Genomic DNA, 14,141 nt, shown 5'->3' on the forward strand with positions numbered 1-14,141 from the left:
TAATTTGTGGGTTATTAAAATGTTTTGGCGCGTCGATTGAATTTTTTTAATTAAATATATTTTAAATCTTATTTATATTTAATATAATTTTCTTCATATAGAAATAATATTATATTTAATATAATTTTATACTTATTTATTAAATTAAATATAATTTTATTTATATAGAAATACTATAATGGTAATAAAAATATTGAATTATTAGTTTCATGATTAGAAGATTGAGCGTGATTTTGATAAAATTTGGGGTTTTATACAAAAACACACAAATGCTATTGTTATTACTTTTTCAATAATAAAATATAATTTATGAATGATGTGACAAAAGGACTGCAAACTGGTCCGATTTGATATTTGATCACGGGAAATTTACTTTTTCTGAATGCATAGATATAAAAAAAATTTAAAAAAAAACTTTTCTATTTGTTATAAATGTAGGGATTACATAAACAATCTTGGTCCACATGAAATTCGTGAGCATGAGCATTATTGTTGAGAGTGTGTGTTTGTTTAAGATATTTTGTTGGGATCTATCCTTTGGGAGATTCTATGTGGTGGAAAACTTCTTCAATGAAGATCAACTGGTGGAAAACATCTTCAGTTACTACAAATTCTTCATACTTCAAGTAGAAACTACTGATCAAATGAAGATTATACGTGTCCACTGCTGGTGGGAAGAGCCAGCTTTTTGAGATTCCCTGGGATGGAAAACATCTCAAGAGATAACTCAAAAGGTGTATGACCACAGTTATGCGTGAGAGATCCGCTGTGGTCGCTTCAATGGAGATGCATTGAAGCTGGAGATGCAGATGAATATTGTTATAATGTAGAAATATTTATGAAACGTAGAAATGTTTATGAAACGTTGTAATGAAATTTTGTTCATCGAATTATAAAAAATATTTGTTATATATATTTTCATTCAGATTTCATTAAACATTTATAAAATAACGAATGAATAAATAAGAACGTATTATAATATGTAATTCTGGCTAAGTATACGTTTTCCATAATTGCAATCATTGCCATAATTGTAATCTGAAGGGACATGTAATGTAAAATGTTTTGGCGCTTCTTCAATCATGTAACCATGGATGGGATTTATTATACAAGCGAATTCATATCCGTTCAATGTTGTCGTTGTCAAATCTTAGTAACAAGCGAATTAGACTTCGTTTCCTAACACTGGTTGGTTTAATAAACAAATTAACAAGCGAATCAATCTTCGTTCATAAAATCATTAGAGTTTTACATGAACGTGTCACAAATATAATATTATTTAAATAAAACTATCAGGCGAATTATTCTTCGTTTTCAAGCACCTGGTTAAAAGTAATACACTAACAAACAAACGAAGATATGTTCGTTCGATTTACTGATTAGATACGGTGTTATGAAGCGAACAACGCTTCGATATATCATTATAAGGGGTTTACATGAACACATTAGTTGTTTTACATTATAGTTTGAATTGAAAATGACATCCAAATTGCAATCAAACAATCAAACATAACGACAATGATTCGATTTATATAACTTCAGAATATAATTACTACACAAAAACATTTCATAATCCGTTTACATAATTACTACACAGATTAAGCAACCAAATAGCGGTTCAAAAATATAAATTAAGCTCTAGTCTGATTCATCAGAGGATGACTCGTCAATCGGTCCTGTCATCGACACGACCTCTTGATCGATGACGGGTGGAATGTATAACTGAATTGCATCGTTCACAGCATTGATCCATCGATTGGGGAATGAAACCGTAAAAAAATTATCTATTATTGATGCGTACTCTAGGTAAAGATGATGAGGAATATGCATCAAGTCCTCTGGAGGATTCAGTCCATTCGAAGGTAGGGGATTCCGTAGGCCAAATTGTCTATATATGACAGTTGTGCAGTAGGAGGTAGTTCCCTCCAGGCCCAACACAATGATGAATGGAGAACCCCTCATCTCGTACATCATTTTACTAAAGAGATACCACGGAACAATGAACCGAATTGGGTGAATATCAGAAATAGAATTTTGAAGCACGATTCCAGCGACCCTTTGCAATTGCAGATTTGCAAAGGAAGGGTAGGGAATTGAAGGACGGGGCAACCAATGCAATTTATCTAACAATCAGAGGTAAAGAACCAAAGGTGATCCACGGTAGGAATAGTTATTTGCCTCTAGGATAAATTCGTTAAGACCAAGTAATGTCTCAGCAAGTACAAGGCTAGCCATGTTTGGGGCGTTTCCCATCAGTGCAGGAACTACCTCCAGGAGCCTATCCGAAGGCCGTCGTCCTGCAGCCGGACACAAAAAAAATGAGCAAGAACCACAAGCATGATTAGTTTTCTTTGTGTGTGGCTGATGGTACTCTCAGCTCCCTAGACACGCCAAATGTACTCGTCTATATTTGTCATATTTAGAAATCCATGTTGGAGGGTAAACAAAACAACGTCAAACATTGTACCTCCATAGAAGCTTTGGCAAATTTCGAATGCACTATTAGGTTCATGATTGAATGGCAAAATCATGAGTGCAAGACTCCCACACCTAAGGATTGAAGCGAAGTCCTCAATCGTCGGGCATATGTGCATTTCCCCAATAACAAAAGAATGAGAGTGCGTATTCCATCTGCTTTGCATGTGGGCCATCATTCCGTCGTGAACGTTTATTCGTAAAAGAGGTAGAATCTCATCTACATGATAGACACTAAAAGGGATAGGGTCATCGTTGATTAGACTTAAGTATCGCTCCAGCTGTTGTTGCGATAAAACCAGCATGTCTGGGTCCATCTCTACCTCCATCTTATGAGTATTACACTAAATGAATGAAGAGAATGAATCTAGTGTAGACACTGGTAGAGAGAGATTTGGGAAGGAGAGAGTCAAAACAGAAAGAGAGGTGAGAGTGAGAGTGGAGAGTGAGAGTGAGAGTGAGAGTGAGAGTGAGAGTGAGAGTGAGAGTGAGAGTGAGAGTGAGAGTGAGAGTGAGAGTGAGAGTGAGAGTGAGAGTGAGAGTGAGAGTGAGAGTGAGAGTGAGAGTGAGAGTGAGAGTGAGAGTGAGAGTGAGAGTGAGAGTGAGAGTGAGAGTGAGAGTGAGAGTGAGAGTGAGAGTGAGGGTGTGAGAGTGATGATGTTTATCAGCAGTAGTTGATGTAATAAATGATTTTTCATTCATGAATTCACATCCTTACATAACTCCGGTAGGGGCATTATATGTTGTGAAGATATCTTCGTTTATGAATTTGAAAACATATAGTTAAGAAGATATCTTCGTTTATGAATTTGATAACATATAGTTATGAAGATATCTTCGTTTATGATTTTAAAAATATGGCCTGTACCCAAGAAGACATAAGTAGATATCTTCGTTTATGAATTTAAAAATATATAGTTAAGAAGATATCTTCGTTTATGAATTTGAAAACATATAGTTACGAAGATATCTTCGTTTATGAATTTAAAAATATGGGTACAAGAAGACAAAAGAAGCTATCTTCGTTTATGAATTTGAAAACATGTAGTTAAGAAGAAATCTTCGTTTATGAATTTGAAACCATATAGTTACGAAGACAACTTCGTTTCTGAATTTAAAAATATGGGTACAAGAAGACATAAGAAGATATCTTCATTTTTTAATTTGAAAATATATAGTTAAGAACACACTAGTAAAAAAATCATTAATAGTAACCAAAAATAGTAACCGTTTGTTCAGCGGTTGATATTAAAGGGGTAATACCAACCGTTTAAAAAACCGTTAATATAAAGGGGGTCAATATCAACCGCTCTTAAAAACGGTTGATATTAACTCATCTATTTTAACGGAATTTTAAAACGGTTGATATTGACTCTACTCTATATCAACAGTTTCAAAAACCGTTGATATAAAGGGGGTCAATATCAACCGCTCTTAAAACGGTTGATAGTAACTCATCTATATTAACGGAATTTTAAAATGGTTGATATTGACCCACTCTATATTAACAGTTTTAAAAACCGTTGATATTAACCACATCTATATCAACTACTTTAAAAACCGTTGATATTGACCCACTCTATATTAATAGTTTTAAAAACCGTTGATATTAACCACATCTATATCAACCATTTTAAAAACCGTTGATATTGACCAAATCTATATCAACCATTTTAAAAACCGTTGATATAAAGGGGGAAATATCACCAATTATTATAAGACTTATTCTAATATATATTTTATTATTGCAGCAAAATGTTTGAATAAATATTATTCTTAGTAAAAAAGAAATTATTCAATATTTTTATTAAAAGTTGTTATGAGAATTTATTTGTAATTTTTGAGTTATTTTTATTTATTTTATACGAGGAATAAAAGTGAGATAAGATAAAAAATATTTTTTTTTAGGGAAAGTAAAAATAAAAATATTAACAAAATTTAGTGTTTATGAATTTAAAAAACATATAGTTACGAAGATAACTTCGTTTTTGATTTTAAAAATATGGGTACAAGAAGACATAACAAACATCAATAAATTATAAGTTATAATTCCATAAACTACATTAGTACACTAATGTCAATTGACCAGTTACACATAAGAATTACTGTACAAGTATAATTCCGTATAACACATATAAATCTCTAAAATCTTGATCTAATTGCCCTCTTTAACTTAAACCTATTGACATTGTGCTCAGACATAAGAATTTTGTATAAATATTTGATCCTCAATGTACTCAAAACTTCTTCGACCTTCAAAAGAAAAGAGAAAGTATAAGAACATATAAAATTGTTAAATGGCATAGACTAACATATGGTATAACACTTACATTTTCTTCGTTGATGTCAATACCCCAATCCTTCACTGCTCCTCTATATGTTTCCATATGTCTCATTAAATATACACCACAGTCTTTCTTGTTTGTATTGTCTTGTCAGTTCAGCTTTGGGGCCGTTATCTTGTATTTTTGAACTTTTGCAGCAATTATTTCTAGGCCTTGCCTTTCCAAGAAAGTCCCAAAACTATCGAGGTGTTTCTTCAAATTGGTATACTTGTCCAGAACTTTCATTTTATGCGGACGACCGGAGTTGTCTAGTATATCGATTCGCTTACCGGCAATATTCACACATACAAGAAAGAAATGTTTGGCATGGACGATATGTAGGAATATCTGTAAAAAGAACACAAACATTTATTATTTGATTGCATACTCGTTACTTGGAATTGAGGGATATGTACATACCAAGTCAGCGAAAATTAGGTCTTCTTTTGTGACATTGAAGTTTCTCATGTCTTTTTCAAGGGATTCGCAAAATAAGGTGCAATCATACTGCAGATTAATCTACAAAATAAGGTAGAATATCAAAGTCATTAACATTGAAGGATACATAGCACAAAAACAAGAGAAGCACTTACATGTGATATTGATGAAAAACAAATTATTCGTTGTTCATGCCTTGGAAACCTACTGAATTTGTAGTGCACAAGTATGGACCAAGCGTCCACCACTTCGCTCGCAATTTCTTCCTGCAGTTTCATTGTTTGATATAGTTGACGGGTAATATTACCCGGTGGACCTTCGTACAGAACGTCACTGCAAAATAGATTCATTTAGAAGAACATAACTAACTACTTTCATATTTCAAATTTCTAAAAGCATGCTAAGTAACTTAACTTCCATCCAGGTCTTCAGCAAACACAAAATCGACCAATCTCTGTTCCTTGTTGGTTATTTTGTGGTCCAACTTATCCGCAACCTCTTTCATGTAAGGGGATCGAAGGTGCACAGGAATTTTTGTGATCTTCCTCTTAGGATAGTCTCTAATGTTGACGCGTCCCCCCAACATCTTCATCTTCATCTTCAGAAGATTCAACAGTTTTAGAAGCCTCACCATGTTCCTTCCCTTCACCCTGATCATTTGGTTCAACACTGGGTGACTGAGCTTTGTGTTCCTCAACCTCTTCCTTCCGTTTACCCTTATCATTTGGTTCAACAAGGGGTGACTGAGCTTTGTTGGGCAGAACTGCATCCTCAAGATCTTCCTGTTCAAAAGGGAGTGATTGATCTTCATGGTGCAGAACTGCATCCTCAAGATCTTTCTGTTGAACAGGGAGTGATTGATCTTCATTGTGCAGAACTGCATCCTCAAGATCTTTCTGTTGAACAGGGAGTGATTGATCTTCATTGTGCAGAACTGCATCCTCAAGATCTTTCGGTTGAAGAGGGAGTGACTGATTATCTTCATTGTGCTCAACTGAATCCTCAAACTCATTCGGTGTTGCACGGGGTGATGGATTATGTTGATTCTTCTCAGCTGCATTCTCACAGGTGTATTCAATCAGAGGACTATTGATTGTCAAGCCCGCACTCTCTAAAGTGTCCCCAAGTGCCTCACTTGGAGGATCTTCCCCACTTACACGAACCTCACCATCATTCACCACCTTCAAGTGTTTCATGAACCCTTCAGACTCTCTTAGGTTCAGGAAACCAACCTCAAAAAAAGGCTTCGAATCGATGTTGCGTTTCTCGAACTCCCCTGATAGGTAATTAAGCTGTTGTGCTGTATCTTTAAAAGTTTGCAGGATTTTGGATGTCAACATCTGTAGATTATGAAAAACATATTTTATTAGTATCAAAAACAAGAAACTATAGACAAATGTGAGTCAATTTCTTGTTTCCACATACCTCATCATCGTCTTCATTTACTTCCACCAAATCAACTAGATTCTCAGGTTCTTTATCTGCTAGGCGCGCCCTTGCCCTGCCCAGCCCAAAACCATCAGCACGACCTTCTAAGGTGGTAAACTCTAACACTGTGACATCATCCCAACAAGAGATGATTGGAAATTTCCCTTCATAAGGCTGACGTACACCTTCCACAAAAACACCATCTAGGTAGCAAATCTAGAGTAAAGGAATGAGAAACATGTTAGTAAATATTTGATACCTATAAATCATATACAAGAGAGGAATTATTTACCAATAAAAGGGTTATAGGTCCATCAAAATATGGATTTTTATCTTTACTTTCTTTTTCTTTCCAACTTCTTACACTTTCAACCAATCGTTGTAGTGTGAAGTGGCACCAGTTCAGCTCCTTTATGTTATCAACATCCATTAAGGATTTGAGAATTTTGAACCTGAAATGAATAAAATACATGTGTGAGTAATCACAAATACAATTAGATATATAATAGGTTTGAATACATGTTTACCTGGCTCGTGAACTTTGAACTAGACATAAAAAACTTGAGACAACAAAGACAACAAACTCGATTTTGAAATCGTTGTCTGCACTTGTGTTACTTAATATCTTGAGTATCATAGAAAGTGTTTCAGGAGCTTTTGAGTCTTCCCCGGTCCATCTGGTCTTCCAATCCCTCAAGAAATTAAAAAAATCAGGGTCCTTAGTCTTGTCCCCCCAGCGGACTCAACTACGTTCATTGGCCCTCTCGGGAGGTTCATCACGAGCTGGACGAGATCTTCATCGATAAGGATCTCCTCACCGTTGGCGAATACCAGAGAACTCTTATCCAGGTCAAAATATTTGATAACGTGTCTCGAAAAATGCCCCGGGAAAGTGGAGACACCCAATATAAGAAGAGAACCAAACCCGATTTGCTTCACAACTTCCCTCTGTTCTACGCTCAATTTAGGAATCATTTGATAAAGGCCATAAGGGGATGATCTTGTTAGAAATGTCACTTTCCTTTTTTGATGGTTTAGGTTTTTTGGGGAGATGGTGGTAAATCTTCATCGACTGGTGTAGTACATGGAGCAATATTAGTGGTTTTTGGGGGTGGTGTTGGTAACTCTTCATCGACTAGTGGAGTGGATGTAGGAATAACATTGGTTTTTTGGGGGGGAAAAAGTGGTGGTAAAATCTCATCAACATGTGTAGTACCTGCAGCAATATCAGTAGCTTTGACAGCAACTGTGGAAACTGATTCAGCAGTCGATGACTTCGTATTCGTCTTCGTCTTCGTCTTCGTATTTCTCTTCCTCTTCCTTTTATATGTAACCAAGTTAAACCTCGAAGTCATTATTTTCAGTGGAATAACATAAATCAGTATTCAACTAAATAAATGGAATCAACGGGTGTAAAATTAGTAGAAAATATATAAACACAATAAGATTAACATACCTCTCTAGTTTATTGCGGGGATTGACATTGGATACAGGATTGAGGGCAGTTTCGTTTTCGTTTATGCTGTTACAAACTGACAAAACGACCTCTCGGGAGTCGAAGGTATCCACTTCCATGTTGTTGCCTTGGTTTTCTGATATTTTCATAAGAAATCATTGTAGAATAGAAGAAATCTCTAGGGTTTCAACGTTGAATATTTGATGATCGCCGGGAGATAGAGAGAGAAGAATATGAACAGTTGCTTATGAAAATGAAGAGTGGGAAATTGAAATTATAACAATAAGTAATTGAAGAGAAGAAATATTCGTTCTATATCGTATCCTCGTAAAAAAATTCATAAATTATTTTAAATATAAAAATAAGTAATTTAAGCGAAGATTTATTCGCTGCATGTAAATTCCCTCATTAAGTGTATTTACATGAGAGGTAATCGGTCTTCTCATGGGAGAAAAGGGGGTTTTACATGAACGTCAGGTTAAAAATAATTGAAGCGAAGATTTGTTCGCTTTAAACAGTATCCTCGTAAATTTAAAATTGAAAATTTTTAAAATATTAAATTATGTAATTTAAGCGAATATTTATTCGCTACAAATCATCTTCTCTTAAATAAAAATTAAAAAAAAATTAAAACTAAAATGAAGTAATCGAAGCGGATATTTATTCGCTGCATATTATTTTTAATAAATTTAATTAATATTTAATAATGCAAATCGTATGCTCGTAACATTTCATAAAGAAATTAAAATATAAGAATGAAATAATTGAAGCTAAGATTTGTTCGCTGCATGTCATTTTTAATAAATTGAATTAATATTTAATAAACCGAAATATAAAATTCAATGTAATTTTGGTCTTTACATACATGAGTAAGTGTATTTCCATGACAGGCAAGCGGTCTTCTCATGGGTGAGTTGGGGGTTTACATGCAGGTCAGGTTAAAAATAATTGAAGCGAAGATTTCTTCGCTCCTAAGCGTCTCCCCGTAAATAAAAATTTCATAAAAAAATAAAAAATAAGAGTGAAGTAATTGAAACGAAGATTTCTTCGCTGCATGTCATTTTTAATAAATTGAATTAATATTTAATAAACCGAAATATAAAATTCATGTTAATTTTGGTCTTTACATACAAGGGTAAGTGTATTTCCATGACAGAGAAATGGTCTTCTCATGGGTGGGTTGGGGGGTTTACATTAAGGTCAAGTTAAAATTAATTGAAGCGAATAAGTCTTCGTTTCCGAGCGTCTCCTCGTAAATAAAAATTTCATAAAAAAATAAAAAATAAGAGTGAAGTAATTGAAGCGAAGATTTCTTCGCTGCATGTCATTTTTAATAAATTGAATTAATATTTAATAAACCAAAATATAAAATTCATGTTAATTTTGGTCTTTACATACAAGAGTAAGTGTATTTCCATGATAGGGAAACGATCTTCTCATGGGTGGGTTGGGGGTTTACATGAAGGTCAGGGATTCTGGGCGGGGAAATCTTCGCTCCCTTCGCTTCTCACCCTCCCTTCTCACATGGCGCCCGGAGAGAAGTGATCTTCGCTGGAGCATATGAATAATATATTAATTCCGTACGTTAACTGGCCATTCCGTTAACGGCGTCTGAGGTGAACCCGGAATGAAACCAGGATTCCGGATTCTCCCTCCCCCATCTCCTACCCAGATTGATTTATTAATATAATAATAATGCTGCAATTTGATTGGTCCGCAACAAGGGAACACGGGAATTGATAGCAGAAGATACGGATTGGTTTAGTTGGGTTAGAATTGAACGGATTTATCAAGCCGATATAAAATTAATTTAAAAGCTTTCATAAACAAACTTAATTTTATTATTCACATTGCACAAAATAGGTGAGTGCCTCCAAAATTCCAAACATATTTAATCCTAACAAATATTTAAAATAATAATAATATGAGAAGAATGTCAATTTTATGTAGTAAGGTATCAAATTTTTTATTTATTTTATAAAGAATTATTTATATATACAAACTTTAAAAAATATGTCAAATTTGTTAACTTAACTAAAAAAAATTGTAATTGATGACTCAAATTTTATATTATTTTTTAAATCCAAGTCAGACTACAACATGTGTATATAAATTAAAGAAAATATTATGAGTTAATATTTTAAAATTAGTCTATCTTTTAAAATTCAAAACTCTTACTCATCTAAAAAATGAGTGCAAATCTCTATGTCCAGTAAACAGGTCTAAATTTCAACAGCCAATAAACATCTTAACCAGCCCTTCAATTAGTAGCAATCACAAGTCTAAACCGGTATGGAACAAGTTTATCTCCTTCCTATATTCGAATTACAAGGAGATTCATTGTCAACCGCAAGCCAATCGTCATCGTCGAATCTATAGATGCGCCACAAATTTGCAGACTCCATTCACGCACCATCTGTTTGAAAAAATTCCTAACATATCTCACTACATATACTGCAAAACTATAACAAAATCACTTAGATTTTAATTGGGTAATTTATCCCATCAAGAACGAAGGAGACAATTTTAGTAATTTCTTTCTTTAGAGATAAAATTTGACAGTTTTTGTAGGTTAACTTCGACTGTAATTTCTTCACGGTGAGTTCATACATTTCCATCACGTTCTCTTGCTCTTGAATCCCTGTCAACAATATAGTAATTAAGAAATCTTTTGTTTCTTTGAGTTAGGGTTTAGAACCCAAGATAAGGAAAAGAGGATTGAAGATTGAGAGTAAAAATCACCGACCCTTTCATTAGTAAAAATCCCATTTATAAAGGGGATAAAGTTACAATAGTCCTTGAACTTTTATTAATACATAAAAAACACATCAAACTTTCTAAGCACTTATTTTATAATTCTTACATCCCCTCCTCAAGATGAATGTCTCTAAGATTCATCTTGTCTCTAAGAGTATAAAATGTTGTACAATCCAATGGCTTTGTAAAAATATCAGCTTGCTGAATTTTTGTAAAGACATATTTTGGTATGATAAAACCTTGATTGAAATTATCTCGAACAAGGTGGCAGTCGATGTCTAGGTGCTTTGTCCTTTCGTGAAAGACGGGGTTCTCCGTGATATGGATAGCAGCTTGATTATCGCACTTTAAAGTAATAGGCAATTTGACATCAATATGTAGATCTTTGAGCAAATAGCTGATCCATTTTAGTTCACAAACTATCGTCGCCATACTACGATATTCAGCTTCCTCTGAAGAACGAGATACCGTCGTTTGCTTCTTCGTTTTCCATGATACAAGTGCATCTCTAATTTTGACACAATAACCAGTTACTGATCTGCGTGTATCTGTACAGGTTGCCCAATCTGCGTCTGAAAAACTCTCAAGCAATAAATCAGATTTACAAGGATAAAATAACCCCAAAGAAGTTGTGCCTTTCAGATATTTAACGATCTGTAAAGCTGCTTCCCAATGATCATTTAGGGGGTTATGCATAAACTGACTTAATTGCTGTACACTAAAGCTAATATCAAGTCGAGAAAAATTCAAATATAATAATCTGCCTATTAGCCTTCTGAATTTTTCAGGATCGGTAAAAAAGGGCTATTGGAATTATTTAGCTTTGTCCCTTTAGTCATAGGAACTTGAGCTGGTTTACAACCGGATAAACCTGTGTCATTTAAAATATCTAACACATATTTTCGTTGATTCATATATATGCCTTCACAATTTCGATACACTTCTAATCCTAGAAAGTATCTAGCTTTTCCTAAATCTTTAATGGAAAAACAATTATGTAAATAATCCTTAATGGATTTAATCATATCCATATCATTACCACTTATTAGTATGTCGTCCACATACACTAATAAAGCAGTAAAAGAATCATCTTTTTTTAAAATAAAAAGGCAATTGTCATTTACAGATTGCAAAAAACCAAATTCAACCATTTTTTTTGAAAATTCTTTGTTCCACTGCCGAGAAGATTGTTTTAAACCATACAATGTTTTAAACGACATACCTTGTTATCAGCTTTTTCATTATACCCCTCAGGTACTTTCATATAAACATCTTCCTCCAATTCACCATGAAGGAAGGCATTGTTTATGTCAACCTGCTCTAAAAACCAATTATTAGCAGCAGTCAATGCAATTAAACCCTTACCGTTACAGTTTTAGCGACCGTCGAGAAACTGTCGTGGAAGTCGATACCATCTTTTTGATTGTACCCTTTAGCTACCAGTCTCGCCTTATACTTTGCTATTGAACTGTTTGGGTTAAGTTTGGTCTTGTAGATCCACCTGCAACCAATTGGTTTCTTCCCATTTGGAAGTGCAACTAAATCCCAAGTATTATTAGTTTTAAGAGCTGTTAACTCTTCATTCATAGCCTTCTTCCAGTGTTCAATCTGTGAGGCTTCAAAAAAACTTTTTGGTTCTTTAATTGTAGAGATGTTCCCCAAAAATTCTAAGTGTTTAACATCTCTACATTTTGTAACATAAGGAAAAGTGTTGGGCGTATAAGAGTTTTTATTTTTTAAAAGAGTGCTTGTGTTGACAATGTAATTGTCATGCCAAGCAGGTGTCTTTCTTTCCCTTACACTTTTTCTTTGTCTTGTTTCTGGAAAATTTTGATGTTGAGTTTCTGAAAAATCTGGCTGTGATGAAAAATTTTGTTCAACATTTTGATTTAACTGATCATCAGAAGTATTAGTATCATTTATGTCAAAAGAAGATGAATCATCATCAGAATCTGAAAAAAAGTAATTTGTATCTACAGAAATATTTTGTTTGTTTATTTGGTCATGTTCCTTTTGATATGGAAACTTATTTTCATAAAAAATTAGATCTCTAGAGACAAAAATGGTTTCATTTAAAATGTCAAATACTCTAAAACCTTTTTGTCCTATAGAGTATCCAATAAAAATGCATTTTTTACCTCGAGGTTCGAATTTTGTTTTATGAGGTGCATTGTTTTTGGCATAACATAAACATCCAAAAACTTTAAGATTATCCAAATCAGGTTTTGTTTTATACAATTTGTAAAATGGACTATCCCAGTTTAAAACTTTTGAAGGAGTTCTATTTATAACATGAGTTGCCATAAGAATTGAAAATGACCAAAACGTTAAATGAATTTTTGATTGAATCATTAGAGATCGTGCCACTTGAAGTAAATGTTGATGTTTGCGTTCTACTACTCCATTTTGTTGTGGGGTGTAGGAACAAGATTTTTGATGAAGAATACCATTTTGTTTAAAAAAGTTTTGCAATTCATGATTTAAAAATTCACTACCATTATCAGACCTGATAATTTTGATTGAAGTTTCAAATTGTGTCTTAATCATAGCATGGAAATTAATTAAAACATGTTTTTCTATATCTTTAGTTTTGATCATATAAGTCCATGTAAATCTACTGAAATCGTCGACTATTGTAAGCATATAAGAGCAATCAATAAGAGATATTTCTTTGTAAGGACCCCAAATATCTATGTGTATCATTTCAAAACATTTAGCAGTTTTAGAAATACTAGAATTAAAATGTAGTCTTTTCATCTTTGAAATTGGACAGATATCACAATGAAATGTATCATCTTTATTCAAATCAAATGCATGTTGTAATACTGTTTCAGAAGGATGTCCTAATCTTCTATGTAACAACATGTAATCAGTACATGAATTAAAAGTCATATTCACTGAATCTGTATCAAGTAAGTATAGGTTTTGACTAAAGTCTCCTTTCCCTATGATAGAGTTGTCCCTAGCATCCTGCAATAAACAACCCGAAGAAGAGAATTGACAACTAACTTTGTTTCTTTTTGCAAGTTTAGACACTGAAATTAGATTATATGTAAAGTCTTTAATGAGCATAACATCATACAATTTTAATTTTTCATAAAGCCTAACATTTCCCATTAGCTTAACATGTTTAACTGTGCCATCGGGTAAAAACAAAGGTATGTTGTCAATTTTCTTAATTTCAGTCATAATATTTGGGTTTGAACAAATATGACAGCTAGCACCACTATCTAATATCCATAAAGGTTTATTCTTATAACTAC

Source organism: Impatiens glandulifera, chromosome 5, assembly GCF_907164915.1.
Source record: "Impatiens glandulifera chromosome 5, dImpGla2.1, whole genome shotgun sequence".
NCBI classification, from domain to species: Eukaryota; Viridiplantae; Streptophyta; class Magnoliopsida; order Ericales; family Balsaminaceae; genus Impatiens; species Impatiens glandulifera.